The following is a 26434-nucleotide window of genomic DNA, read 5'->3' as shown; positions in this document are numbered from 1 at the left end:
GTTCATATTGTGCACCATCTCTCAACTTGTACTAAACCTGTAACTAACGTTTTGTTCAAAGAACTTGAATGGAGGCTTTGTTCTGACAGTGGCAATGACATTGTGTGTATTCATGTCATTGTATGACAGTCTGCCTTGATAGTTGAGTGGTCAGCACTGCAGGATGCCATGCAAAGGGGCCCGGATTCGATTCCTGACTCGTTTGGAGATTTTCTCTGCTCAGGGACTGGGTGTTGTGTTGTCTTCATCATCATATCCTCCCTACCGACACACAAGTCACCGAAGTGGCGTCACCTAAAAAAAAGACTTGCACCAGGCAACAGGGCTACCCGACGGGAGGCCCTAGCCACATGACATTATTATTATCATTATTATCCAATGAATCATGTGTTCCTGGAATTACTCAAATCTCACGAGGAATGACACCAACAACAGCTGAAGTGGCAGGAAAAATGACACCATCAAGACAATAATCTCTGTGATACAGCAATAATTAATTGCATGTCCAGCATTGGCCTCTGCAGTGATACTGTGGCTTCATTCCCATATTTACAAAATGGCAAGGATGACCTAACAACCATGCCTTCACTTCACAAAATGATCATTAGGGAACAAGAAATTCAAAAGTCACTATTTTTGTCCTGAACCTCTCAAGATGTTTTCTGTTTGCTTCATAAGCTTCATCCATTTTCCAGAATGTGTGAACTGTTGTCAGATTACTATAGTCTCAAGGTCCATAGGCCTCAGTTTTTTCGGTGTCACATATCGGCTACTAAATTTTACAAGGTAAGGATTGTGGAACTGTATGGTTTAAGACAGTCTTGTAACTCCATAAGTATAAATGCGACATGTAAAGGATCCTACACAGGCTCTCTCATTCAAGGCCGTGTCATTCAGTATGCCTCAGATACAAAGGTTCATGTGTAGGCTTTAAAAAGCTCAGAACCTTGTTTAGAAATAATCTTCAATATTGCACAAAGTTCTTGCTGTGTACAACTTCATACACAACAATAAGGAGAGGTGGGCTATGGAATGGGGTGGCCACTGTAATTGTAGGAAAGCTGTATAGGAGCAGAAATGATTAGCGAACAAGTTAACACAATAAACAGAAATTCACTTAACTTGTATTTCTCCAAACGTACAATGACTCAAAACAAAGAATACAGCAAGAAGTAGAGCTACCACAATGTTAACTAGGATCAGATTCTCTGAACAAAAGCATGAACTATGGTGTTGTAACGAAGAGGCTCCAAGTGCAAGTGGCCTGAGCAGTAGCCACTGTCCGTCTTATATTGCAGTGGCAGAGGCTGCTCATGTTACGGAGCCACCGGAGAAGTCGCTTGGTGGACACGCACCACTGAGTCTGCCCGATCCTGTACAACCGCTATCAACATGGAACGGAAACTTGGAATTCTGTTATCAATGTAATGATGCCCATGTGGTGGTATCAATATGTGATACCGCAGTTCTGAATCTGAACATAAAACTAGATGACACTACAAAACCATTCTGCATTTTCTATGTTAATTTCAGCAGTGATGGTTGGTTGGTCAGTTGGTTGGAGGGGGTGGGGGGGTGGAGTGGGGGGGGGGGGGGGGGGGGGGGGGAAGGGGGCAGGGCCCAAACAGCGATTTAATTGGTCCCATGATCTAAGGTGACAGAAACTAAGGGAGGGACAACATAAACAGCACAGCCCAGTCAATCAGAAAAGATAACGGGCAAACGAAGAAGTAAAAGGAATGTCGGGGTGGCAGAAAGAGTGAAGAACAGGAGGGCAGGGCACACACCAAAGGCATTACACATGATGGGGTGCCAGTAATGTCACTGACCCATTCCGATCCCCACACCATACTATGATCATGACACAACAAGGGCAACATCAGGGGAAAAAGAAACAAGAAAAGGGGAACTAAAATGGCACAAAAGACCAGATAAAATGTAGGGAAAAAAGAGGGAGGGGAAACTTGGCCAACATAAAGACAATAATGATGGCCTCCCAACACAATGCCAATGCTTACCAAGGGACTCCAATTCTAGAAAGAAAGTCAGTATTTAAATCTGGAAGGACAAACCATTTTCATGAAGAAAACTGAGGGCAGACATAACCATGTTAGAGACATCTGCTAACACCCAGGACAAGAGAGGTGGGAGGGCATATTCAGTGTGAAGGGCCAATTGGCTAAGCCACTCCAGAAAAATATGGATCACCATGAGGGGGGCCCTGCAACTATAAAGGGGGGCGGCTCATTATGGAATAAAAAACCATGGGTCAACCGGGTATGTCCAATACAAAGATAGCAGAGGATGGCAGATTCCCACTGGGGGAGGCAGAGGGAAGAACACCACATGGTAGGAGTGCCCTCGATCGCATGAAGTTTATTAGACAGGGGGGTGGTTCTTCAATAGTAAGCCCAAAACTGAACAAACAGGAGTTTGACGTGAAGCCGCAAATCCGCCCCCAGAGAATGGGAAATAGGGGAATGGGGGTATGTGGCTGTCTGCTGCCCCACCTCACCTCCCAGCCTGGTGATCAGCAAGTTCATTACCCCTGGATAACCATATGGCCAGGAACGCAAACAAAATCAACAAAACACACAGCACAGTCAACATCGGTTGGAAGGCCATGGTTGGCAGAGACCAACAGGTGGCGGGAAAAACACTGGGCGATAGGGTGAAGGCCACTCATTGAGTCTGTACATTATGGAAATTGGGTGAGGGAGGGCCATTTAATAAAGCAGAGATCCCAAAAGACGGCCAACTGTTCTGTCGTACACAGCCCAAAAAGAGTAGGCAAGAGATGGTGTTGCATGCCAACAGAAGATGTGAAGGCATATCCCACACAACTGGCAGATTTAGAGCCACCAGTGTTAAAAACAATAGCATCCCTAAACTCCCATTAGAGCAGGAGGATCAAATGATGAAACACCACAGGAGCAATGGAGGCTTTTGGGCTCTGGAAGAGATCATCCCTGCCCAGGGTCATGGAATTAATGGAGAGAACACGGGGAACAGGACAAAGAGCGAAGACGGAAATTGTGATGGAGAGAAGTGAGACGGAGCCCAACTGGTAAACCCACCCAAGAGCACGCAGTGGATAGGTGATGTTCTAGAGCTGAGGAGAGAATGGAATAGGATGGGTGAGTAGGAAAAGAGAGGATAGCAATGGCGTACAGAACCAGGAGACGAGACTGGTGAATAGAAATGGGGATGGGGAAGGGGGGAGGGACCCAGAGTCAACAAGAAGACTATTGACATGGCTAGTGAGAAAGGCACTGGTGATCAAAGTCCAAAAGGAGCAGTGTGGAAGGGAAGCTGAGCCATAAAGCTGACAACTAATAGCCCACACGGGATAGAACTGGCCTGATAAAGGTGGAGAAGAGTCAAATGATACACACAGCAAGAGTTGTGGGCAAGGAAGCGAAGGATAGTTCATGGAAACAGCCAATCTTCAGGAGGTGGATATGGGGCAACCAAGTAAGCCTGTTGTCAAAAAGAAGAACCAAGAAATGGAACTGGGGGACCACATTCAGGCACTGGGCATCGTGATAGAGCTCCAGATCAGGATGGATCTTAGTATGGTGACAGAGATGCACCACCTGTGATTTAAGAGGGGAGAACTGAAAACGGCGTGAGAATGTCCATGAGGAAGTGTGCTGGATGGCATCCTGGAGCTGTTGCTCTGCACAGGTCATAGAGTGGGAACTAGCCCAGATACAGGAATCACCCACGTACAGGTGTGACCAGCAGTATAACGGGGGCCAAAAGTTCATTAACAGCAATGAGAAAAAGAGGGACACTCTATATGAAGCCCTATGGAACGCTATTCTCCTGGGTCTGTGGAGAGCTGAGAACATTGCCAACCCAAACTTGAAACAACCAGTGGGACAGACATTGGTGAATAAAACTTGGGAGAGGGCCTCGAAGACCTGGTTCATGGAGTGTAAGTAAAACGTGATGGTGCCAAGCTGTGTTGTAGGCCTTGCGAAGATTGAAGGTAACTGTGACTAGATGGTGGTGCTGAGAAAAGGCCTGCCGAACATTAGTTTCCAATCAAAGCAGATGATCAATCAGAGACCAAACTATCTGAAAGCCACACTGGCAAGAAGATAAGAGGTCCTGAGATCTGAGGACCCAACTGAACCAATGATCCATCATCTGTCCAAATAACTTACAGAGAATGTTGATGAGACTGATTGGCTGGTTTACTATTGGGAACAATGGATCCTTACTGGCCTCAAGGACAGGAATCTCATTGCTGCCATCCATTCAGAGGGTAAAATGCCTTGCATCCAAATAAGATGCAACATGCTGCAGAGATACTGTCGATGGGGAGGACTGAGGTGTTGAAGCCACTGATTATGGATGGAATCAGGGACAGTGGCTGAATTGTGAGAGAAGAAGAGGACAAAAAGACGTTCCCATTCAGTGAACAGTTAATATTACAACTGTGTCTGACAAGGAGTAAAACATAAGTGGGCAGCTTCATCCAGAGAGGGAAGGCGGCTGGATAGGAGGCTGATGCTGATGACAACACAAGATGTTCTCCTCTACATCTACGTGATTACTCTGCTATTCACAATAAAGTGCCTGGCAGAGGGTTCAATGAACCACCTTCAAGCTGTCTCTCTACCGTTCCACTCTCGAACGGCATGCGGGAAAAACGAGCACTTACATGTTTCTATGCAAGCCCCGATTTCTCTTATTTTATTGTGATGATCATTTCTCCCTATATAGGTGGGTGCCAACAGAATGTTGGTGATTGAAATTTCATGAGAAGATCCCGTCGCAACGAAAAACGCCTTTGTTTTAATGATTGCCACTCCAATACACGTATCATGTCTGTGACACTATCTCCCCTATTTCACGATAATACAAAATGAGCTGCCATCCTTCGTACTTTTTTTCGATGTCACCCGTCAGTCCCACTTGCGGATCCCACACTGCTCAGCAGTATTCCAGAACAGGGCGGACAAGCGTGGTGTAAGCAGTCTCTTTAGTAGACCTGTTGCACCTTCTAAGTGTTCTGCCAATGAATCGCAGTCTTTGGTTTGCTCTACCCACAATATTATCTATGTGATTGTTCCAATTTAGGTTATTTGTAACTGTAATCCCTAAGTATTTAGTTGAATTTACAGCCTTCAGATTTGTATGACTTACCGGCTTCACACTTTTCCTTATTCAGGGTCAACTGCCACTTTTTGCACCATACAGATATCTTATCTAAGTCATTTTACAAGTCGTTTTGATCATCTGACGACTTTACAAGACGGTAAATGACAGCATCATCTGCAAACAATCTAAGACGGCTCCTCAGATTGTCTCCTATGTCGTTAATATAGATCAGGAACAATAGGGGGCCTATAATACTTCCTTGGGGAACGCTGGATATTACTTCTGTTTTACTCAATGACTTTCCATCTGTTACTACGAACTGTGACCTTTCTGGCAGGAAATCCCAAATCCACTCGTACAACTGAGGCGATACTCCGTAGGCACGCAGTTCGGTTAGAAGACGCTTGTGAGGAACGGTGTCAAAAACCTTCTGGAAATCTAGAAATATGGAATCAATTTGACATCCCCTGTTGATAGCACTTATTACTTCATGAGTATAAAGGGCTAGTTATGTTTTACAAGAAATTTCTGAAACTGTGTCAATAAATCGTTTTCTTTGAGGTACTTCATAATGTTCGAACACATTATATGTTCAAAAACCTTACTGCAAAGCGACGTTACTGATATAGGCCTGTAATTCAGCGGATTACTCCTACTTCCCTTTTTGGGTATTGGTGTGACTTGAGCAATTTTCCAGTCTTTAGGTACGGATCTTTCTGTGAGCGAGCAGTTCTATATAATGGCTAAATATGGAGCTATTTTATCAGCATACTCTGAGAGGAACCTGACTGGTATACAACCTGGACTGGAGGCCTTGCCTTTATTAAGTGATTTAAGCTGCTTGGTTACACCGAGGATATCTACTTCTGTGTTTCTAATCTTGGCAGCTGTTCTTCATTGGAATTCAGGAATGTTTACTTCGTCTTATTTGGTGAAGGAGTTTCAGAAAACCGTGTTTAATAACCCTGCTTTAGTGGCATTGTCATCAGTGACCTCACCGTTGTCATCACGCAGTGAAGTTATTGATTGCGTCTTGCCACTGGTTGCTTTATGTATGACCAACATCTCTTTGGGTTTTCTGCCTGATTTCAGGACAGAATTTTGTTGTGGAAATTATTAAAAGCATATTGCATTAAAGTACACGCCATAATTCAAACTCCTGTAAAACTTTGCCAATCTTGGGGATTTTGCGTTCTTTTAAATTTGGCATGCTTTATTCATTGCTTCTGCAACAGTGATCTGACCCATTTTGTGTAGCATGGGGGATCAGTACCATCACTTATTACTTTATGTGGTATTTATCTTTCAATTGCTGTCGATACTATCTTATTGGAGACAGTCCACAACTTTTCTACACTTACATGATCAGATTGGAAGGAGTGAAGACTGTCTCTTAAAAAGGCATTAAGAACATTTCCACGAGAACCAATGGATCTGTAAAAGGGCCACCGAAGAGCAAGGCCCAGGATGGTGATGGCAATGGCAATGGTCATGCTCCACCATGGGACCAGGTGGTGGCGAAAGGGGCTTGCTGAGTGGTGATGCCAACACAGGCAGGGCAAATAATAGTATTGGACATGTCATGGATGACTTCATTTATCCAATCTGACAAAGAGTTGGTAAACACGTTCCGGGAGATATATAGAAGCCAGTTAGCGCAATGTAAATCCCAAAAAGGTAACATGGCTATCGGGAGGTGGGAAGGGAATGAGAGAAGCAATGGCAAGTGGTCACAGTCACAGAGGTCATCAAACAGCAACCAGTGTAAAGAAGGGAGAAGATGAGGGAAAGTGAGTGACAGATCTACTGCAGAAAATGTGCCATAAGTGGCACTGAAATAGCTAGAGGAACTATCATTCAGAAGGCACATGTTGTGGTCCGCAAAAAGCTGGCCTGTGAGAAGACCCTGATTAGATGAAGAAATGCTGCCCACAAGTGGTTTGAAGGAGGAAGAAGGGAGGGTGTAGCTGCTAAAGGAGGGAAGTTAGGGCAGTGGGCATAGGTGGCTTGCCAGGAGTGAGATACAGGCTGTAAACCATGACCATGGAGTCCAAGTGGACCCAGATGGTGACTGCCTCCAGTTCGATACAAAGGGGCCGTGTACTAACAATGTCCATGCAGATCAACTTGCAGACACCACTGGAAGCTCTCAAATGGCTGGCCCAGTCTTGATAGAATGCATGGAACCCATGAAGGTTTGGTGAGTGAGTATCAGTAAAATGAGATTACTGAAGAATGACACAAGCTGTGGAGTGAAATACTAACTGACTGCAACTACAGAAGGTGACAGTAGTACCCATTACAATCCCATTGGATAAGTATGGAACAGGGATCCAATGGGGAGCAAACAAACCAAAACCGGTCATGCTGCCGAGTCACCATTTGTCAACCAGGACAGTGTGACATCCGTGAACAAGATGTCTGACTCAGGATATGAAGGGGGTTGGCACCTGCTGGGGCACCAGAGGGTCTTGTCCTGAGAATTATGTTTTCCTTCTTCTCTTTTGCAGGTCGAAGAGGGCAAAATCCAGAGAGACAGGAGGCTTCAGTGAGACCTGGAACTGAGAGAGAGCAGGCAACTTTGGGGCACACAGACAGTGGGTGTCAAGGGCAGCTTGTCGTAGCAGACCTCTGGTCTGGAAAACGGCAGGGAAAAGGGACCTGGCACGGGAGCCCATCATTGGCAGACACCCAAGAAGGGGGGACACTTCTATAATCAGGTAAAGGGAGAGGCACCTGGAGGAGAGAGTGTGGGAGCTGCAGGGGAGTGGGAGAGGAGACGGTAGCAGAACTGGGGTAAGGATGAGGGGGAAAGGACATAAAAGAGGCAAAGTTAGATTTCACAGACACAGGATGACGGCAGTCATATTTGTGATGAGTCTCAATGTAGGATAAACAACAAAGGGACCTTTATTCCAGGATTTCCGTTTCATTCTTATAAACTGGGCAATCTGACAAGTGTGGGGAAATGGTCAAGACAATTAATACACATGGGTAGTGGAACATTGGGATTTCCCTCATGAAATGGGTGTCCAAATTCACTGCATGGAGGGTTCGCTGTACCGTGGGGAGATGTGCTCAAAATGCAAACACTGAAAACACCTCATGAGTGGCGGAACTTATAGCTTCGTATCACACTGGTAACATATAACATTTCCTTTCTCTGGGAGGGTACCCATCTCAAGTGCCAGAATAAAGGGGCTGGTATAAATGGGATTGTCCTTATGGCCATTCGCAACACACGAAATGAATGCCCCAATGTCTGGCCTGGAGTGCCTCATTAGTATGTATGAGAAATGGCTCTCTGAACAATATTCAAAGACTGGTGAGGAGTAATGGAAACTGGGATATTGCCAAGATGGTCATGCACACAAAGGATTGCAGACTAGGCAACAGAACAAGTTTTCATCAGCAGGGAACAAGATTGCATCTTATTCAGTAAGTCCACTTTGCCAGACTTGTCCTCAATAGTTCCCATGAAAAATAATGGCTTGGTGGGAGTGCAAGTGCCCCCATCAGTCCTGGTGCAGATCAGGTAGCAGGGAAAGCATTTCACCCCAAGCCAGTGAGCCAGGCCCTCCTCCCAGGGTGTAAACAGGGAAGGAAAGGCCACAGGGTTGTAAGAAGCAGCATTAAATGGTCCATTGCCAACTAAAGAGACAGCCACAGAGTAAAGGCCAGCTTGAAGTGTCATGTGTTTCATATGCAAAGTGTCCACCCTGACACCACTCACTCCAATTATGGGCTCTCCTTGTGAGTGTCAACTAGCCACAGCACAGGGTGTATGGCTCAGCACCATTGCTGGGAGTTCTGTGCTCCCAAAAGCCACTGCCAGGAGTTCTGTGCTCCCAGATGACAAGGAACCACTCCTAGGTATACACAGGGAGGTATCAGCTCAAGCAAGGACACAGGGAAATAGGAAGAAGAGGGCAGAGAGGAAGGAGTAAAGGCATGGTGGGAGAAGCATGGAAGGGGAATGCAGCCCTGGAAGGAAGAAAAGGCCTCAACAGCTCTGGGCCTGGTGCGCATCAATCATGAACTCACAATAGAGCCTTGAGCCCCTTGGGGGCGTAGCTTTGGCAGTGATATACAAGGAAATAGCTCACTCTGTGAGAGTGCACCCAAGACCACGTATTGTTACAAGTAAGTAATCTTGGCACTGGCAAGACTCACAGCAGCAAATACAAATGCCCTCCAGGCAATGTGGAGTAAAATTAGAGTCATTAAATTCTAGCATGGAGAGCTGCATCAAACCAGTCTCAGGACTGAAGACCACAACAACAACAAACGATTCTAGCTCTCTTTCTATGTCAACCTACCATGAACAGCAGTTGATGTCCTGCCTGGAATGTTTTTGACACCAAGCTCATCACCGATGCTCTCAGGCATAATGAACAGTGTTTCCAGTGTCGCAAATATGACCTGATAGGTAGTGTCTACAATTTCTCTGCCTGTACAATGACTGAAAGTTATCTGGAGCTGGATTTAGTAAATAAAATTGAAACACACCATGGGAGTTATTGTGCATGGAGGAAAGGTAGACTGGTGGGAAAAAATTAATTTTTAAAAATTTTCTCATTTCTGATGCAAACGAACTGTGCCTTACAGCAAGGTTGTGGCTGAGCTTGGACTGGTGTGACACCATATGTTGCTGGATATTGCCACCTACCAGTGCTCAGTCCACACGAATAGTGCTCTAATAGTGAGAACTGCTGACGAGGTAACACCTTACCAAAGCATTGCTGACTGAGGCATGCTTGCGAGGTATCATTCAGGAGAAGGCTCTGAATGATCATGCAGGACAGACTAATGAGGGCACACATGCATCACTCAGACGCTGTCTCGGTAGCCAGCTCTTGACCCAACCATACATGCCTTCCTGATCTTCCTTGTTAGGCACTACACTCCTCAGTCTGGTTGTCAGTGGCCTTCCAGCATTGCCATCATACACCTGCACCTCCTTAGTGGTAGTTTACTGAAAATAAAATCCAACTAATTTGTTCAAACACTTCTTGTTCTAATTTACCAATTTCCTTCCACTCACATTCCACCTTGTAAGCATGCCCTTGGCAAATCCTGTACACCGTTGTCAGCCGTGCGGTGTGTACACAACATTTTATGGAAGAGAGCTGGCTGCACATTGTTAGCCCACAATCTGACTACATTGGGCTGGGATAAACTGTCAGGTTTTTGTCCTAGCCATTCTTGGTGTCTAGTTGCGCCCACATCTGCCATACAACATGGAAACACCTGTGGGGTACACCAATGTTTTCGGCCACAGAGGGGGCCCTTGCCACACAAGCACATTCTTCAGGCTGCACTGCTACCACATTGCTGCAGTCATCAGTAATGCTCGAGTGCCTGCTGTCCCTGTTGTATCGAGAATGACTGGGGTTGGAGCCACCGCCATGCCACCCCGATGCTGATTGCTGTTTTCCAGTCTCTCTTTGAGGGTCCAGGGCACCTCTCTTGCTGTGGATGCACTACTGACAGCACGATTGCCAATGTTGACACTTTGTGCTGTGCTGCCAGCCAATGCCGCTGTCTTTGTGCTGCTCCACTTGATGCTGGAAAAATTAAAGTCAGTCTCGCTGCCATGCATGCTTACCCGCCTCTTTTACAGTTTGTCTGCGAGCTGCTGCTGTTGAACTCCATTCTGGAGAGGTTTTAGTTTTCATTTTGGTACATGGACCCCTTTTTCTTTTGTCAAACTTTTTGTGGTCCTTAAGAAAACATTTATCCAATATTTTTGTAATCATGCCTGTTGATATGTGCTCTGGAACAAATCAGCTGCAAGAATGACATAAATGCTGACAACATTAAAGCAGACAAAGAACCCGCTCCAGATGTGGAACTAAGCGGACGGTGAGTCAAGCACCTCAAGCATCTCTGGAGCCACTGCAGTTAATTCTGTGACTTACATGCCAAACATTGCCAGCACTTTCTGTGCAGTGTCTTCCATTCCTACTTTTTCGAGTAAGCCAAGTGAGAATGTTACCACCTTCCTACAAAATGTCTGAGATAGAGGACGAAATTTTTCTTGGCTGGATGACTTCCTGCTGAATGTGGCAAAATTAAAGCAGTCAGATGACACAGGCACGTATGTAGAATCTGTCAATGCATTACAAAATGCCAGCATCTGAAACCCAGGAGTACAGGTTAGCAGAGCATTATTCCCACAAAAGACGAGTTAGCTATTACAGAGACTGTTTATCCATCCTACAGCAAAAGTCGAATGAGAGTTTGAACTTTCCCTGATCAAATACAAGCTACATCATGTCACACATATGTGCTTGGACAAGATAATATCCGTAATGAAGTACTGACTGAAAAGGCTGAAGCCCGAGTTATTGATGTGTTCGTATATGGAATAAATCCGAATATAGGTAATGAGGTCAAGGTGGCATCACCTACTTCACTACACTAGGCAGTCAGATTAGCATTTTTGCTAGAGGAGACTGGATGATTCATTTCAATTCCATCACAAAGTAGTGAGCAACACCATGTTTTTGTAAATGACACAAATTGCATGCATTGTAGGAAGCCAAACTGCACTGCTGAGTGCTGTCATGCACTGTATTGTGTCAAATACCAAGTGGTAGGAAACGCAAGTAATGGTTACCCACAGAATCAGAGGCAGAATCCTAAACAGTGGTATTCTCCATGTAATAATGGATGAAATATGAGACAACAGTGGGGAAATGGCCCGGGATCGATCCTGACACCCACCGTCACCACCAATATCAGTAATGAATCCTGTTTAATATGGAAACATGAATGAGGTGATTAATGTTATTTTAGAAGGCAAGATCAGGGAAAGGAAAGTCAAAATATTAGTTGATAGAGGGAATCAGGTTGTGTATTACTTGTTTCTCATAGTGATAAGAGTGTGCTGAAGCTCTCATGTCATAACATTAGTGGATTACGAGAAGAGGTAAGTAATAGTACCCGCAATAATATATTTTGTAAGTTTGCAGACAGAAGATTTTTGTTAAAAAAAAAAAAAAAAAAAAAAAAACAACCCACCATATCTCTGGCATGGAAGTAATAGAAGACACATAAGGAATTTCAGTATCATTCTAGGAAATTATTTCCCCCACTGTACCAAGCGGTGATAGGTTATAGCATGCATGTTTCTCAATTCGGTGAGACCTGCACCCCTCAGACATGAGGAACTTATGGAATAAGGCCTCTTCCTCAAGTGCTGACAGCACTGTATATGAGGGGATTAAAAACCACCACTCCCATTACCATCTGCAGTGGCACAGGAAAAGTTCTCTGGATAGATGTCAAAACCCAATTACTGCCAAGATCAACTTTCTGGCTGATCTGCCCAATCAGAATAACATTTGACGGGTTAAAAGACATATCAGCAAAACAGAGGTAGTGGGAAAGAAGTTTCATGTTCCAGTGTGTACTAATAACTTTAGCAATGGGATATTGAGATTCATATTAATTGAAGACATAAAGTCTGTAAATGAGTCCGCAATCATATTTGGCACTTTATTTTCACAAGTCTGTCTTGATCACACAGATTTCTTACACTTTATTACCAGTTTCTGCATACTGCCAACCTTAGATCTGATACAAAGATAAATATTGAGCAAGCGACAGGTTCAATAAGTTAATGCTAAATCTAACAAGTCTTAGTGATACATAAAATATAAAATTATAAAATGTTTATAGCCACATATAGCAGCCATACATACAATTAAAATATTCTGATGTAAATCACCATCAAGTTAAACATGTGCGTACATGGTACGTGCTGGTAATATTCAAATTGCAGCTGGTATTTATACACGAGACTAATGCCAGCAGAGGGCACTTTAGCTAGAGTGCATATTATACTAGTGTTGCCAATGTGATGATTAAATTGCGGCATGCACAGTCATTCGTTAAAATTAAAAAAAAAAAAAAAGAAAAATTACTTCCCATAGCAAAATTAACATCTCTTAATAAAATGTAACTGATGTGAAATTGGATTCATACTCAAAATACCATAAAAAGTACAAATACTAACATAATACAGCCACTAGCCTGACTAGGTAAAACATACAACTTGTATAGGCTTCCTTTGGTGACAGGATTTCATATTAATAATAGTGTCTGTGGTCATTGCCTTTCTAAATATGCTAAAGGAAGCATAAATGGGCATACTTCAGAGCTATGATCAACAGGATGCTAAAATTACCACTTGCCCCTAATGACGAGGTGGAAAAATTAAGCGTGATTAGACAAGTAGCTAAGGCAAATGGATACAAAGATTGTGATGCAATGAAACTTTATTACAAACTAAAATAAAAAATATGTGACAGAATGGAGTCAATAGAACCAGAGGGCAAGAAGTTTGTTGCTATGACATACTATGGTGCATTTTCCGACAGAATTTGCGCAGAACTTCAGAAAAACCAAAATAAAAATTGGGTTTCAAACAAAAGGTACAATTGGTTGTAAGCTACGGCACAAAGTTGACAATGACAGCAATAAATATATGGGGTATGGTGTTTATAAGATCAGCTGCCAAGACTGTGACAGTTTTTATATCAGTCAGACAGGAAGGAATTTCCAGTCCCGTTTTAGAGATCATACGTATAATCAAAATAAGAGTGCTTTCGGTACACATTTAGACAGAGAAAGACATTTAGTACGAAGCATAGACAATAATATGAAACTGTTGCATAGGGCGCCAAAGGGGCGGTTACTGAACCTACTCGAAGAAATGGAGATTTATGTGCACAGAAAATGACAACCGGAATTACTGCTGAATGAACAGAATGAGTTCAATATAAATGCTTATTTTGATATATTCAGAGATCTACTAGTTTGAGTAGCATAGAGCACCCCAGCAGATAGACGTGCGCCAGCCACCGCCGTTGAGGAGACTGGGCCTTCATCCGTAAGCTCCACCACATGAAAACAAGGATACTACGACATGTCGCTATTGAGACCACACACTGGTTATAATATCGACTATCGATTTTTTCATTTCTAATGTATAGTTACTATTTTATTAATTGTACTACAATTACGTTTATGGTAACTGATCTGTCAGGCTGGAAGACTTTTTAGATATTTTATTTTATTGTTACACTTTTTATACTAGCTTATACAAGTTATACGTTTTACCTAGTCAGGCTAGTGGCTGTATTATATTAGTAATTGTACTTTTTATGGCATTTTAAGTACAAATCCAATTTCACATCAGTTACATTTTATTGTCAGATGCTTGTTTTGCTATGGGAAGTAATTTTTTTTAAAAAAAAATTTAACTAATGACTGTGCATGCCGCAATTTAATCATCACATTGGCAACAATGGTTTAATATGCGCTCCAGCTGAAGTGCCCTCTGCTGGCATTAGCCTCTTGTATAAATACCAGATGCAATCTGACTATTACCAGCACATACCATGTACTCACATGTTTAACTTGACGATGATTTACATCAGAATATTTTAATCGTATTTATGGCTGCTATGTTGTTGTTGTTGTTGTTGTTGTTGTTGTACGGTTTAGTGTATTCATCTCTTGGTCTCCCTCTACGATTTTTACCCTCTACACTTCCCTCCAATACTAAATTGGTGATCCCTTGATGCCTCAGAATATGCCCTACCAACCGATCCCTTCTTCTAGTCAAGTTGTGCCACAAACTTCTCTTCTCCCCAATCCTAATCAATACCTCCTCATTAGTTATGTGATCTACCCATCTAATCTTCAGCATTCTTCTGTAGCACCACATTTCGAAAACTTCTATTCTCTTCTTGTCCAAACTAGTTATCATCCATGTTTCACTTCCATACATGGCTACGCTCCAAACAAATACCTTCAGAAACGACTTCCTGACACTTAAATCAATACTCGATGTTAACAAATTTCTCTTCTTCAGAAACGCTTTCCTTGCCATTGCCAGCCTACATTTTATATCCTCTCTACTTCGAGCATCATCAGTTATTTTGCTCCCCAAATGGCAAAACTCCTTTACTACTTTAAGTGTCTCATTTCCTGATCTAATTCCCTCAGCATCACCCGACTTAATTCGACTACATTCCATTATCCTCGTTTTGCTTTTGTTGATGTTCATCTTATACCCTCCTTTCATGACACTGTCCATTCCATTCAACTAATCTTCCAAGTCCTTTGCTGTCTCCGCCAGAATTACAATGTCATCAGCGAACCTCAAAGTTTTTATTTCTTCTCCATGGATTTTAATACCTACCCCGAATTTTTCTTTTGTTTCCTTCACTGCTTGCTCAATATACAGATTGAATAACATCGGGGATAGGCTACAACCCTGTCTCACTCCCTTCCCAACCACTGCTTCCCTTTCATGCCCCTCGACTCTTATAACTGCCATCTGGTTTCTGTACAAATTGTAAATAGCCTTTTTTCTCCCTGTATTTTACCCCTGCCACCTTTAGAATTTGAAAGAGAGTATTCCAGTCAACATTGTCAAAGGCTTTCTCTAAGTCTACAAATGCTAGAAACGTAGGTTTGGCTTTCCTTAATCTAGCTTCTAAGATAAGTCGTAGGGTCAGTATTGCTTCACGTGTTCCAATATTTCTATGGAATCCAAACTGATCTTCCCCGAGGTCAGCTTCTACCAGTTTTTCCATTCGTCTGTAGAGAATACGCGTTAGTATTTTGCATCCGTGACTTATTAAACTGATTGTTCGGTAATTTTCACATCCGTCAGCACCTGCTTTCTTTGGGATCAGAATTATTATATTCTTCTAGAAGTCTGAGGGTATTTCGCCTGTCTCATACATCTTGCTCACCAGATGGTAGAGTTTTGTCAGGACTGGCCCTCCAAAGGCCGTCAGTAGTTCTAATGGAATGTTGTCTACTCCCGGGGCCTTGTTTCGACTCAGGTCTTTCAGTGCTCTATCAAACTCTTCACGCAGTATCATATCTCCCATTTCATCTTCATCTATATCCTCCTCCATTTCCATAATATTGTCCTCAAGTACATTGCCCTTGTATAGGCCCTCTATATACTCCCTCCACCGTTCTGCTTTCCCTTCTTTGCTTAGAACTGGGTTTACATCTGAGCTCTTGATATTCATACAAGCGGTTCTCTTTTCTCCAAAGGTCTCTCTAATTTTCCTGTAGGCAGTATCTATCTTACCCCTAGTGAGATAACCCTCTACATCCTTACATTTGTCCTCTAGCCATCCCTGCTTAGCCATTTTGCACTTCCTGTTGATCTCGTTTTTGAGACGTTTGTATTCCTTTTTGCCTGCTTCATTTACTGCATTTTTATATTTTCTACTTTCATCAATTAAATTCAGTATTTCGTCTGTTACCCAAGGATTTCTACCTACTAGGTCCTCTGCTGCCTTCACTACTTCATCTCTCAAAGCTACCCATTCTTCTTCTGCTGTATTTCTTTCCCACATTCCTGTCAATTGTCCCCTTATGCTCTCCAAAATGGCTCTGAGCACTATGCGACTTAACTTCTGAAGTCATCAGTCGCCTAGACTTAGAACTACTTAAACCTAAGGACATCACACACATCCATGCCCAAGGCAGGATTCGAACCTGCGACCGTAGCAGTCGCTCGGCTCCAGACTGTAGCGCCCAGAACCGCACGGCCACTCTGGCCGGCCTTTATGCTCTCCCTGAGACTCTGTACAACCTCTGGTTCTTTCAGTTTACCCAGGTCCCATCTCCTTAAATTCCCACCTTTTTGCAGTTTCTTCAGTTTTAATCTACAGTTCATAACCAACAGATTGTGATCAGAGTCCACATCTGCCCCTGGATATGTCTTACAATTTAAAACCTGGTTCCTAAATCTCTGTCTTACCATTATGTAATCCATCTGAAACCTGTCAGTATCTCCAGGCTTCTTCCATGTATACAACCTTCTTTTATGATTCTTGAACCAAGTGTTAGCTATGATTAAGTTGTGCTCTGTGCAAAATTCTATCAGGGGGCTTCCTCTTTCATTTCTTAGCCTCAATCCATATTCACCTACTACGTTTCCTTCTCTCTCTTTTCCTACTACCGAATTCCAGTCACCCATGACTATTAAATTTTCATCTCCCTTCACTTTCTGAATAATTTCTTTTATTTCATCATACGTTTCTTCAATTTCTTCGTCATCTGCAGAGCTAGTTGGCATATAAACTTGTACTACCGTAGTAGGCGTGGGCTTCGTGTCTATCTTGGCCACAATAATGCGTTCACTATGCTGTTTGTAGTAGCTTACCCGCACTCCTATTTTTTTATTCATTATTAAACCTACTCCTGCATTACCCCTATTTGATTTTGTATTTATAACCCTGTATTCACCTGACCAGAAGTCTTGTTCCTGCTGCCACCGAACTTCACTAATTCCCACTATATCTAAGTTTAACCTATCCATTTCCCTTTTTAAATTTTCTAACCTACCTCCCCGTTTAAGGGATCTGACATTCCATGCTCCGATCCGTAGAACGCCAGTTTTCTTTCTCCTGATAACCACGTCCTCTTGAGAAGTCCCCGCCCGGAGATCCGAATGGGGGACTATTTTACCTCCGGAATATTTTACCCAAGAGGACGCCATCATCATTTAATCATACAGTAAAGCTGCATGCCCTCGGGAAAAATTACGGCCATAGTTTCCTCTTGCTTTCAGCTGTTCGCAGTACCAGCACAGCAAGGCTGTTTTGGTTAGTGTTACAAGGCCAGATCAGTCAATCATCCAGACTGTTGCCCCTGCAACTACTGAAAAGGCTGCTGCCCCTTTTCAGGAACCACACGTTTGTCTGGCCTCTCAACAGATACCCCTCCATTGTGGTTGCACCTACGGTACGGCTATCTGTATCGCTGAGGTACGCAAGCCTCCCCACCAACGGCAAGGTCCATGGTTCTGCTATATGTGGCTATAAACATTTTATAATTTTATATTTTATGTATCACTAAGACTTGTTAGATTTAGCATTAACTTATTGAACCTGTCACTTACACGATATTTATCTTTGTAACAGATCTGAGGATGGCGGCAGTATGCCAAAACTGGTAATAAAGTGTAAGAAATCTATGCGATCAAGACGGACTTGTGAAAATAAAAAAAATATATTGGGATTCCACAGAGAGCAATACTTGTTAGTGGGCAGGAGGTTACAGAGGAAGATTTGCAGTGTGAAAACAGGTTAAAGGGTCAGAAAAAGAGGCAGCTGCCAGTAAGGAAAGTTTGCACAATTGCAGCCTTACTAATAAACCAATCGTATAAGAGATTAGCACAGTTGTCTGCAGAGCAAAATCTTTTGTATGCAGTATTAGAGGAATATGCTTGATTGTTTAAGGAACGGCAATATTTGCCAGCAACTGACCTTGTACAGCATGAGATTCCAAATGGAGGTGCTAGGCCAACTGCTCAGGCACCATACAGGCTCCCATTCTACCTACAATCTTTTGTTGAATATATTATACAACAGCAGCTGGCTGTGGAGATAATCCAACCCTCTACAAACCCATCAATCATCATCATACCCCAGAAAATCAATCGGTGGGGGAAAAACCTATTGTCCGTGGGTTGCTATGCATGTGGGAAACTAAGTAACCATATCTGATACTTACCCTCTACCCCGTATTGATGAAACTCTGGACTGATTAGGATATCCTTGATATGTATTGTGGTATCACCAAACTACGATTGCTCCATTGCACCACAAGAGCGACCAAGAACCTCATTTGTGGTTCCCACCCTCTGGATTGTATGAGTTTCTATGCATGCCTTTTGGTCTAAGAGAAATGTGCATGCCAGTTTTCAAAGATTCTCCAAGCTGTTGTTAAGGGGTTTGAAACCTTCTTTGTGTCTTATCTACTTGGAAGATATAATATTTTCAAAGACTACTGAGGAACATGTGGGGAGATTGAGAAATATATAATCAAAGTTGCGGAGAGTACGTTTAAGTTTAAAGATAGAGAATGTTCTTTTGCAATTCCACAGGTCCAGTACCTGGGACATTACAAGTTCTGATGGGGTTGAGCCAGATCCACAGTTAACTGAAGCCGTAGAGAGTTTTTCAGTGCCCACTAATTTTAAAGAGTAGCAATCTTTTCTTGGCTTTGACAACTTTTATTGTTGTGTAGGTTTATGCCATGGTGGCTAAACCATTAACAAAGCTGTTAAAAAAAGGCACAGTATTTGATTGGACACATGAGTCTGAGTTATTCATGAGAAAATTCACAGATGTTTTGACTGGTTCACCTTTGCTAATATATCTAGATTTTGAAGAGTCTTTTATTCTTTCTACTGATGCCTCAGATTATGCCATCAGTCTGTCCTTACTCAGGAACATAATGGTGAGGCCTGTAGATTATGCTTCCAGGCAGTTAAATCAAGCAGAAACCAATTACAGTACCACTGAAAAAGAACTGCTAGCTCTTGTATTTGGAGTGATATACTCAAATGTTATTTTTATGGAAGAAAATTCACTGTGGTCACTGACCACACTGCTCTTTTGGAGATGATGATTTTACAGCCCCCCAGTAGCTGTTTATCTCATTGGGTATTAAAATTATCAGAATATGATCATGAAGTACACTATAAACTAGCCTGTTTACTTTCAAAATGCTGACGTGTTGAGCCACAAAGTCAGCGTGGTTCAGACAGATGATACTTTAATAAAAGAATTAAAATAAGCCCAGAAGAGAGATTCAGAATGTTTCCAGTACACTTGCTTTTCAGATTTTATAACAGAGGATAGTATTCTATATCACAAAGCCCCCTTGGGTAACAGATTAGTAATTCTTAAAAGACTGCAACAACATATAATAGCTCAGTGGCATGGAAGTTTGCAGATATGCCATAGTGGATGAAGAGCCATAAATGCCAGAATAGCCTCCAAGTTTTGGTGGATGAGCAGACAGACTGATAATCAGAAGTACTTACAAAACTGCTTGCCTTGTGCCCAGAGGAAGCCCCCTCCAAGAACTAAAATTCCTTTCCAAATACTCCCATAAGCTACAAGATTATTTCCAAACGCTACCTTAGATGTTGTTGTGCTATTCCTACAGGGTGCAGAAAATGATAAATACATATTGATCATTTTTCTAGATACCTTATTCTAGTACCTCTTGCAGACATAACTGTAGAAACAGTTGCATGTGCCTTTGTCAACCATCTAGTTTGCTGTATGGAAGTCCCAATGTTATTCTGACCAATCAAGGGACTAATTTTATGTCCACTCTGTTTGTACATGTGTCCAAATTATTGTGAATAAAAAAATGGTGAATGACTTCCTTTCTACATCAACATCTACAACTCTAATCTGCACATGCATGTGAAGTGCATGGCAAATGGTACATCCCATTGTACCAGTTATTAGGGTTTACATGTGTTGTGTATTAAATCGGGGACCTAGAAACAATGGAGAGGCTTTGTCTCCCACTGTAGCCATCAGTGGTTCACAACCCCACAACAGGACACACCCCACCGCTGCCCCACACCGAACCCAGGGTTATTGTGTGGTTCAGTCCCCAGTGATGCTGAGGAAGCTGGTGATCAAGGACCCGATGGTGCTGGCCTAGGTGACTGGTTGTTTTGGTTTAGGATGCAAAAACAACTAGGGTCATACACACTCATGTCAGAACTGTAGAAAATGAAGATAAAGAGAGGAGTTAAAAATGACTACACCTTAATCCCAATCAACGGAAGAGAAGACTGCTAAAAACACAGATGCAGCTAAAGGACTTTAAAATTTGCCATAGCGAAACGTAGGTCCTGAACTAAAGACTAAATGTCCTTTGCCATATTGCTACAATAGATAAAAAGTAAAACGTGGTCAACAGCCCATGCATCGATAACTCTGATGGAAAACACAAATGAGAACGTAAGCAGTTAAAAAAAAGGGCATTCTGTCAGGAAATGGCAGACCATCAAAGGCTGAGGGCAATATGCACAAAATGGTGGGGGAGCACCACTTATGACGGCTAAAAAGACAGTGCCTGATAAGCAACCTAGCTAAAATGATCTCCTCACAGTGAGAGAGCCAATAGGAGTTTGTCCAAGCCTCTGGGAAAGGCTTAATAAACTGGAACTTGTACCCATGAAGGAAGGACCACTGGTGATGCCAGAGTGACACCACCTGCTGATAGATGGCAACACAGAGATCATTGGAGGGAATGTAACAACTAGCGGGCTGAGGTATGAGGACTGCAGCCTTGGTGGCAATGTCAGCAACCTCATTTCCAGTCAGACTGACTTGACCAGGAACTCACATAAACGTCACAGTGGCTCCATCAAGAGTGACCAAGTTACAGCTTTCCTGGACCTGTTGTACTAAGGGATGGACAGTGTACAGCACACAGAGGCTTTTATTGAACGGCACTGACAGTGTCGGAGCACATGACACAATTGAAAAACCTGTGTTGCTGGATGTACTGTGTGGCCTGATACAGGGCGAAGAGCTCTGCTGTAAATACTGAGCAGTGTTCTGGAAGCTGATACTGAAAAATGTTGGTGCCAATGACAAAGGCACACATGACACTATCGCGTGCACAAAGGCACTATCACTATATCCCATGCAAAGGTCATGAAACTGAAGGCGACAGAGCAAGGCAGGTGTAGTGTCCTTGGAAAGGACTGAAGACCAAGGTGAACATGGGCTGTCACACGAAGTCAAGGCAGCGAAGGGTTCACACCCTTCAGGAAAGTGATAGGTAGCATGAAGTTAAGCTGCTGAAGCAATAGCTGATAGTGACCTCCTGGAGGTAAAAGAGAAGAGGGACGTGTCCCATACTGACTGTCAAAGGAGTCATCGGAGGAGGAGGGATAGCAAGAGCGGGCATGCATGGCAGACAAATGGCATGAATATCTGCTGAGGAGAAACTCACGGTGGTAGTTTGGTAGCTTTTGCATACAGACTCTGAATTGGGCTAATGTAAAAGGTGCCACTGACTAAACAGATGCCAGGATGGTCGATAGTATTGAGATGGCGTAAGAGAGATGAACATGCAGATGCATAAACGAAACACCCATAGTCTAGTTTCTAATGGACAAGGGACAGATACAAACAGAGGAGAGTGGTTCGATCTGCTCCACAGAAGAAGCACTGAGGAAACATAGGACATTGAGGGACTGCATACAGCGCGCTGCCAGGTAAGACACATGGGAGGACCAAGAAAGTTTCCTATCGAGCATGAGACCCAGGAATTTCGTAGTTTGAACAAATGGAAGAGCACCAGGCCCAAAATGTAAAGACAGTGGAAGAAACCAATTGAGCCACCAGAAATTCATACAAATGGTTGCCAGTGGAAAAACGAAAGCCATTGTCAATGCTCCAAGCTTAAAAATGATCGAGACATCGTTGAAGATGCCGCTCAATGAGACAACTCCATGGAGAACTGGAATAGATAGCAGAATTGTCAATGAAAAGGAAGCCAAAGATGCTGTTATAGGTATTAATGGCGACAGCAAATATGGTGACATTCAGGACAGAACCCTGAGGCACGCCATTTTCCTGGATAAAGGTGTCCAACAAGGTAGAACTCACACATACCTTAAAAACTCAATCTTTTAAAAATTTCTGAAGGAAACGGTGCATGCAGCCATTGAAGCCCCATGTGTTGAAAGTACGGAGGATAATAGTCCCTCAAGCAGGTGTCATAGGCTTTCTCCAAATTGAAAAACACATAGCCACAATCCGGGATTTCTGCATAAAACCATTCATGATATGGGTGGACAGAGACGAGATGATAAACTGCAGAATGGCACGCTTGAAATCCACACTGTGCAGTGGTTAGTAAATTGTGAGACTTGAGACACCATGCCAGCCGGGCGTGAATCATACGTTCCATCGCCTTGCAAACACAGCTTGTGAGAGAAATAAGGCGGTTGCTACAAGGAAGGTGTTTGTCCTTACCAGGCTTAGGTATGGGTATGACAGTGGCTTCATGCCAGCATCTGGGAAATGTGCCCTCTGCCCAGATGCAGTTGCACGTGTGAAGGAGAAAGTGCTTGCCCACAAGAGAAATGTGCTGCAACATCTGAATATGAACCTCATCTGGCCATGGGGCAGAGGATCAGGATGAAGTGAGAGCATGATCTAGGTCCCTCATAGTAAAAGCAGCATTGTAACACTCACGATTCTCAGAAAAGAAGGGTGTCAACCGAGCCTCCTCCACTTGTTTCTGATGGAGGAAGGCAGGGTATAGTGGGAGCAGCTCGAAATCTCTGCAAAATGGCTGCCCAAGGAGTTGGAGATGGCAATAGGGTCCACTACGATATCGTCTGCTTCTGTCAGGCTGCCAAGAAGAAGTAAAGCCTCCTGTCGGCCTTAGAAAGCTCCCATTTTGGTGTGCACAAAGGTGGGGTAGGAATTAGCACATGGGAAATGGTTGCTCGAATATATGTCAGAGAGAATGGACCATTTGAGATGACGGGCAAGCTGGGCACTGCAGAAGGATAGGTCCAAATGGAAATAGGTGTGCGAGGAGTCTGAAAGGAACGTGGGTGCTCCCATGTTAAGGCAGATATGGTTAAGTTGATTGAGAAGGTTAGCAAGGGGGTACCTCTCGGACAGATTCTGGGAGAACCCCAAAGGGGATGATGCACATTAAAGTCACTGAGCAGCAGGAAGGGATGGGGTAGCTGCTCAATAAGCTAAAGGAAGTCTGCACTGGTGACATTGAATGACGGAGGGATGTAAACAGTACAAAGGGAAAAGGTCAAGTGAGGAAGGAAAAAGTGGACTGCTTGGAGTCAGATAGACAGGGAGATGGGTTGACTATGAATATCATCCTGGACGAGCAACGTGACTTCCCCATGACATGGAATGCGGTCCTTGGGGGGCAAAGCAGACTGGGAATAATTGCGAGGGCTCAAAGTGGTTGTGAGAATGCAATTTTGTTTCCTGAAGGCAGATACAAGATGTGCTGTGATTTTAAGAGCAGCCGTAAGTCCTCTTTGTTGGATCGTAAGCCATGAACATTCCATTGGAGGAGAGTAATGATGAAGAAAAAAATGGAAGGGGTGTCACCTCGGCGGCTGCCCCATGCCAGCCTTCAAAGACTCCCTGCTACAGGGCACAAAGGTTGGAGCATCATGCTCTATGTGGTCTACAGAGGTGTCCATGTTCTCCTTATGTCGGTCTAAAGAGTCCAGGGCAGGAAAATGGTATGTGGTGCACACCAACGACACGGAGGCCGGCCGGCCAAGAGTATCACATGGCGACACTGTTGAAGAGGATCTCCGAGTCTGGAGCCTTTCCGGTTGGCAGACGAAGACTCAGATGTTGGCTGGCTGGAGGGATGCAGAAGTCTTCACAGAGTATTCCTTGCATCCTTTCCAGCCAGCCGGTTGTGTAGCAGGTGACTTGGCCTGTGAGGCTGAAGTTTGGTGGCTTTTTGCACAGCTAGAGGAGGTGACTGGGATGCTACCATGACACTGGGCATTTTCACAAGCATTATGCTAAATTTGAGGTTCCATGTCTGCATGGACATGTCCTTCACAGAGCAAGATGTATCAAGAACATAACTGTAGGTGCCAGATGATAGAACACAGGGATTCAGACTGGCCAACAACTTACGAGCAACCAGGTAAGGCACATTTTTCTTCACCCAGATCTGTTGGATGCCCCGCTCATTGAGATAAGTGGAAAAATCTCAGGAGGAGGCAGCATGGTTGCTATTGCAGTTGAGAATGAGGCAGACAGTCACCTTCATGAACATACCTATCACAGGTTACACATTTGGACGGGTGTCGACAGGACTCTCGAGTGTGGTTGTAATGATGACACTGGTAGCAGCACATCAGGTTCGGAATATAGGGTCATACTGTGATAACTTCACAGCCTGCTTTGATCTTTCATGGAAACACCACTCTATCAAATGTGAGAAAAAGAGTGTGTATGGGCACTAAGGACGCATGTACTCTGTTCATCACCCAACTGCAATGACACCCTGATCAGAGAGGTACGTTTGGATTTCTGCCTCAGTCACACCATCGAGCAGCCTAGTGTAAATAACATCATGAGAAGAGTTCAGCGTTCGATGGGCCTCGACACAAACAGGATAGCCATGGAGGAGAGAAACTGGAAGCAATTGTTGTGCTTCAGAATCAGTGGTCTCCAAAAGCAAAGTGCCATTTCATAAACGAGAGCAGGATTTCGCAGGGCCAGCAATTGCATCAACACCTTTCTGAATAATAAACAGATTTACTGTAGCGAAGGACTGATTTTGTTCAGTACATGAACTGTGATGCAGCTAGGAGGATTTTTGAATTGTTTGCCTCATTCCGTTTACATTTGGTAGACGATGACAGTGAAAAAGATAATTGGCTCATTGCGAGAAAATCCCCCATAATTGCCAGTGTCTCCGATGACGCACTCCTTCCAACTGTGGGCCCCCTCAGAAGGTGTCACATCCCCCCCCCTCCCCACCTGTTCACACTCCCAGTCACACCACCTGAACACCTGATGTGGGAGCAATCAGCAGTTTAGGAAGGTAGCAGCTCAGGCAATCACCTCTCCCTGGGCCTTGCCTTTATCAGGGGGTATGTGCGAATCCTACCTGTCAACCCAGGGCTGGAAATTACGCATTACTCAGTCACCAGTTACACATCAGAGGCATGGGCTGGCCTTCTGGAGCACACAGGGAGGAAGAAGAGAAAGATAAACCTCAAATGCTGAAGTGGAGGAGGGATAGGAAAAGGGGAAGGAAAAAAAGAAAGAAGGAACAAAAGACAGTGGAGAGACCATTCTGATATTGGCAACTGAATATGCAGAACACATTTCCAACAATTTCCCAAACACGTTCCCCAATGGAGGTGAAAAAGAATAGCAAGAGAATAGACAGGCAGCACAGAAGGGAAAAGGTGCTGCAAAGGCTGGGGCCCCGTGGCAGCCAAACAAGAATCCGCCAAAGACCGGTGAGCACTCTGGGGGCACCCAGGTGATGGTGGAAGTGTAGGTGGCAGCTAAGTATCACACAAAATGCTGGCAGCATGTCTCATGAGGCCAGATGCTGGAGCACAGGCAGGTCTTGGCGACATCCATCAGGAGGGTAGGTTCAACAACACAAGGCCAGGACAGGTGGTGAGAAAGGAGGTGAAGCTGGTGGTGATGAATCCTTGGCTCTCGGCATGGTATGATGATGCAGCTAATCATAGTGGCGAGCCACTAGCCCCTCACTGGTGTGCACCATACAGTGGTGGCAACTGCAGCAACTGTGGACTATGGACTGTGTCCGGAATCCACTTCAGTCAGTGGCCAAACCCCAAAGCCAGACTGCAGAGCCAGGAGCGAACCATGATGATGTCCACGTTGATGAAGTGGCATGAGCACATGCATGAGGGTAGAGGGCTGGCAACCTTGGAGCACCTCGGCCGAACTTCTAT

At 43.9% G+C, this 26434-nt stretch overlaps 1 protein-coding gene across 5 annotated transcripts in view; it reads right to left on the bottom strand.

The window, feature by feature from the left end:
• The window catches only part of LOC124595355 (serine/threonine-protein phosphatase 6 regulatory ankyrin repeat subunit A-like), a 195438-nt gene that overhangs the window by 13424 nt on the left and 155580 nt on the right, over window positions 1-26434 (bottom strand). The gene's annotated exons all lie outside the window — the stretch shown is intronic.

This window comes from Schistocerca americana, chromosome 2, assembly GCF_021461395.2.
Source record: "Schistocerca americana isolate TAMUIC-IGC-003095 chromosome 2, iqSchAmer2.1, whole genome shotgun sequence".
NCBI lineage: Eukaryota > Metazoa > Arthropoda > Insecta > Orthoptera > Acrididae > Schistocerca > Schistocerca americana.
This window is presented reverse-complemented; position numbering and strand designations above follow the sequence as displayed.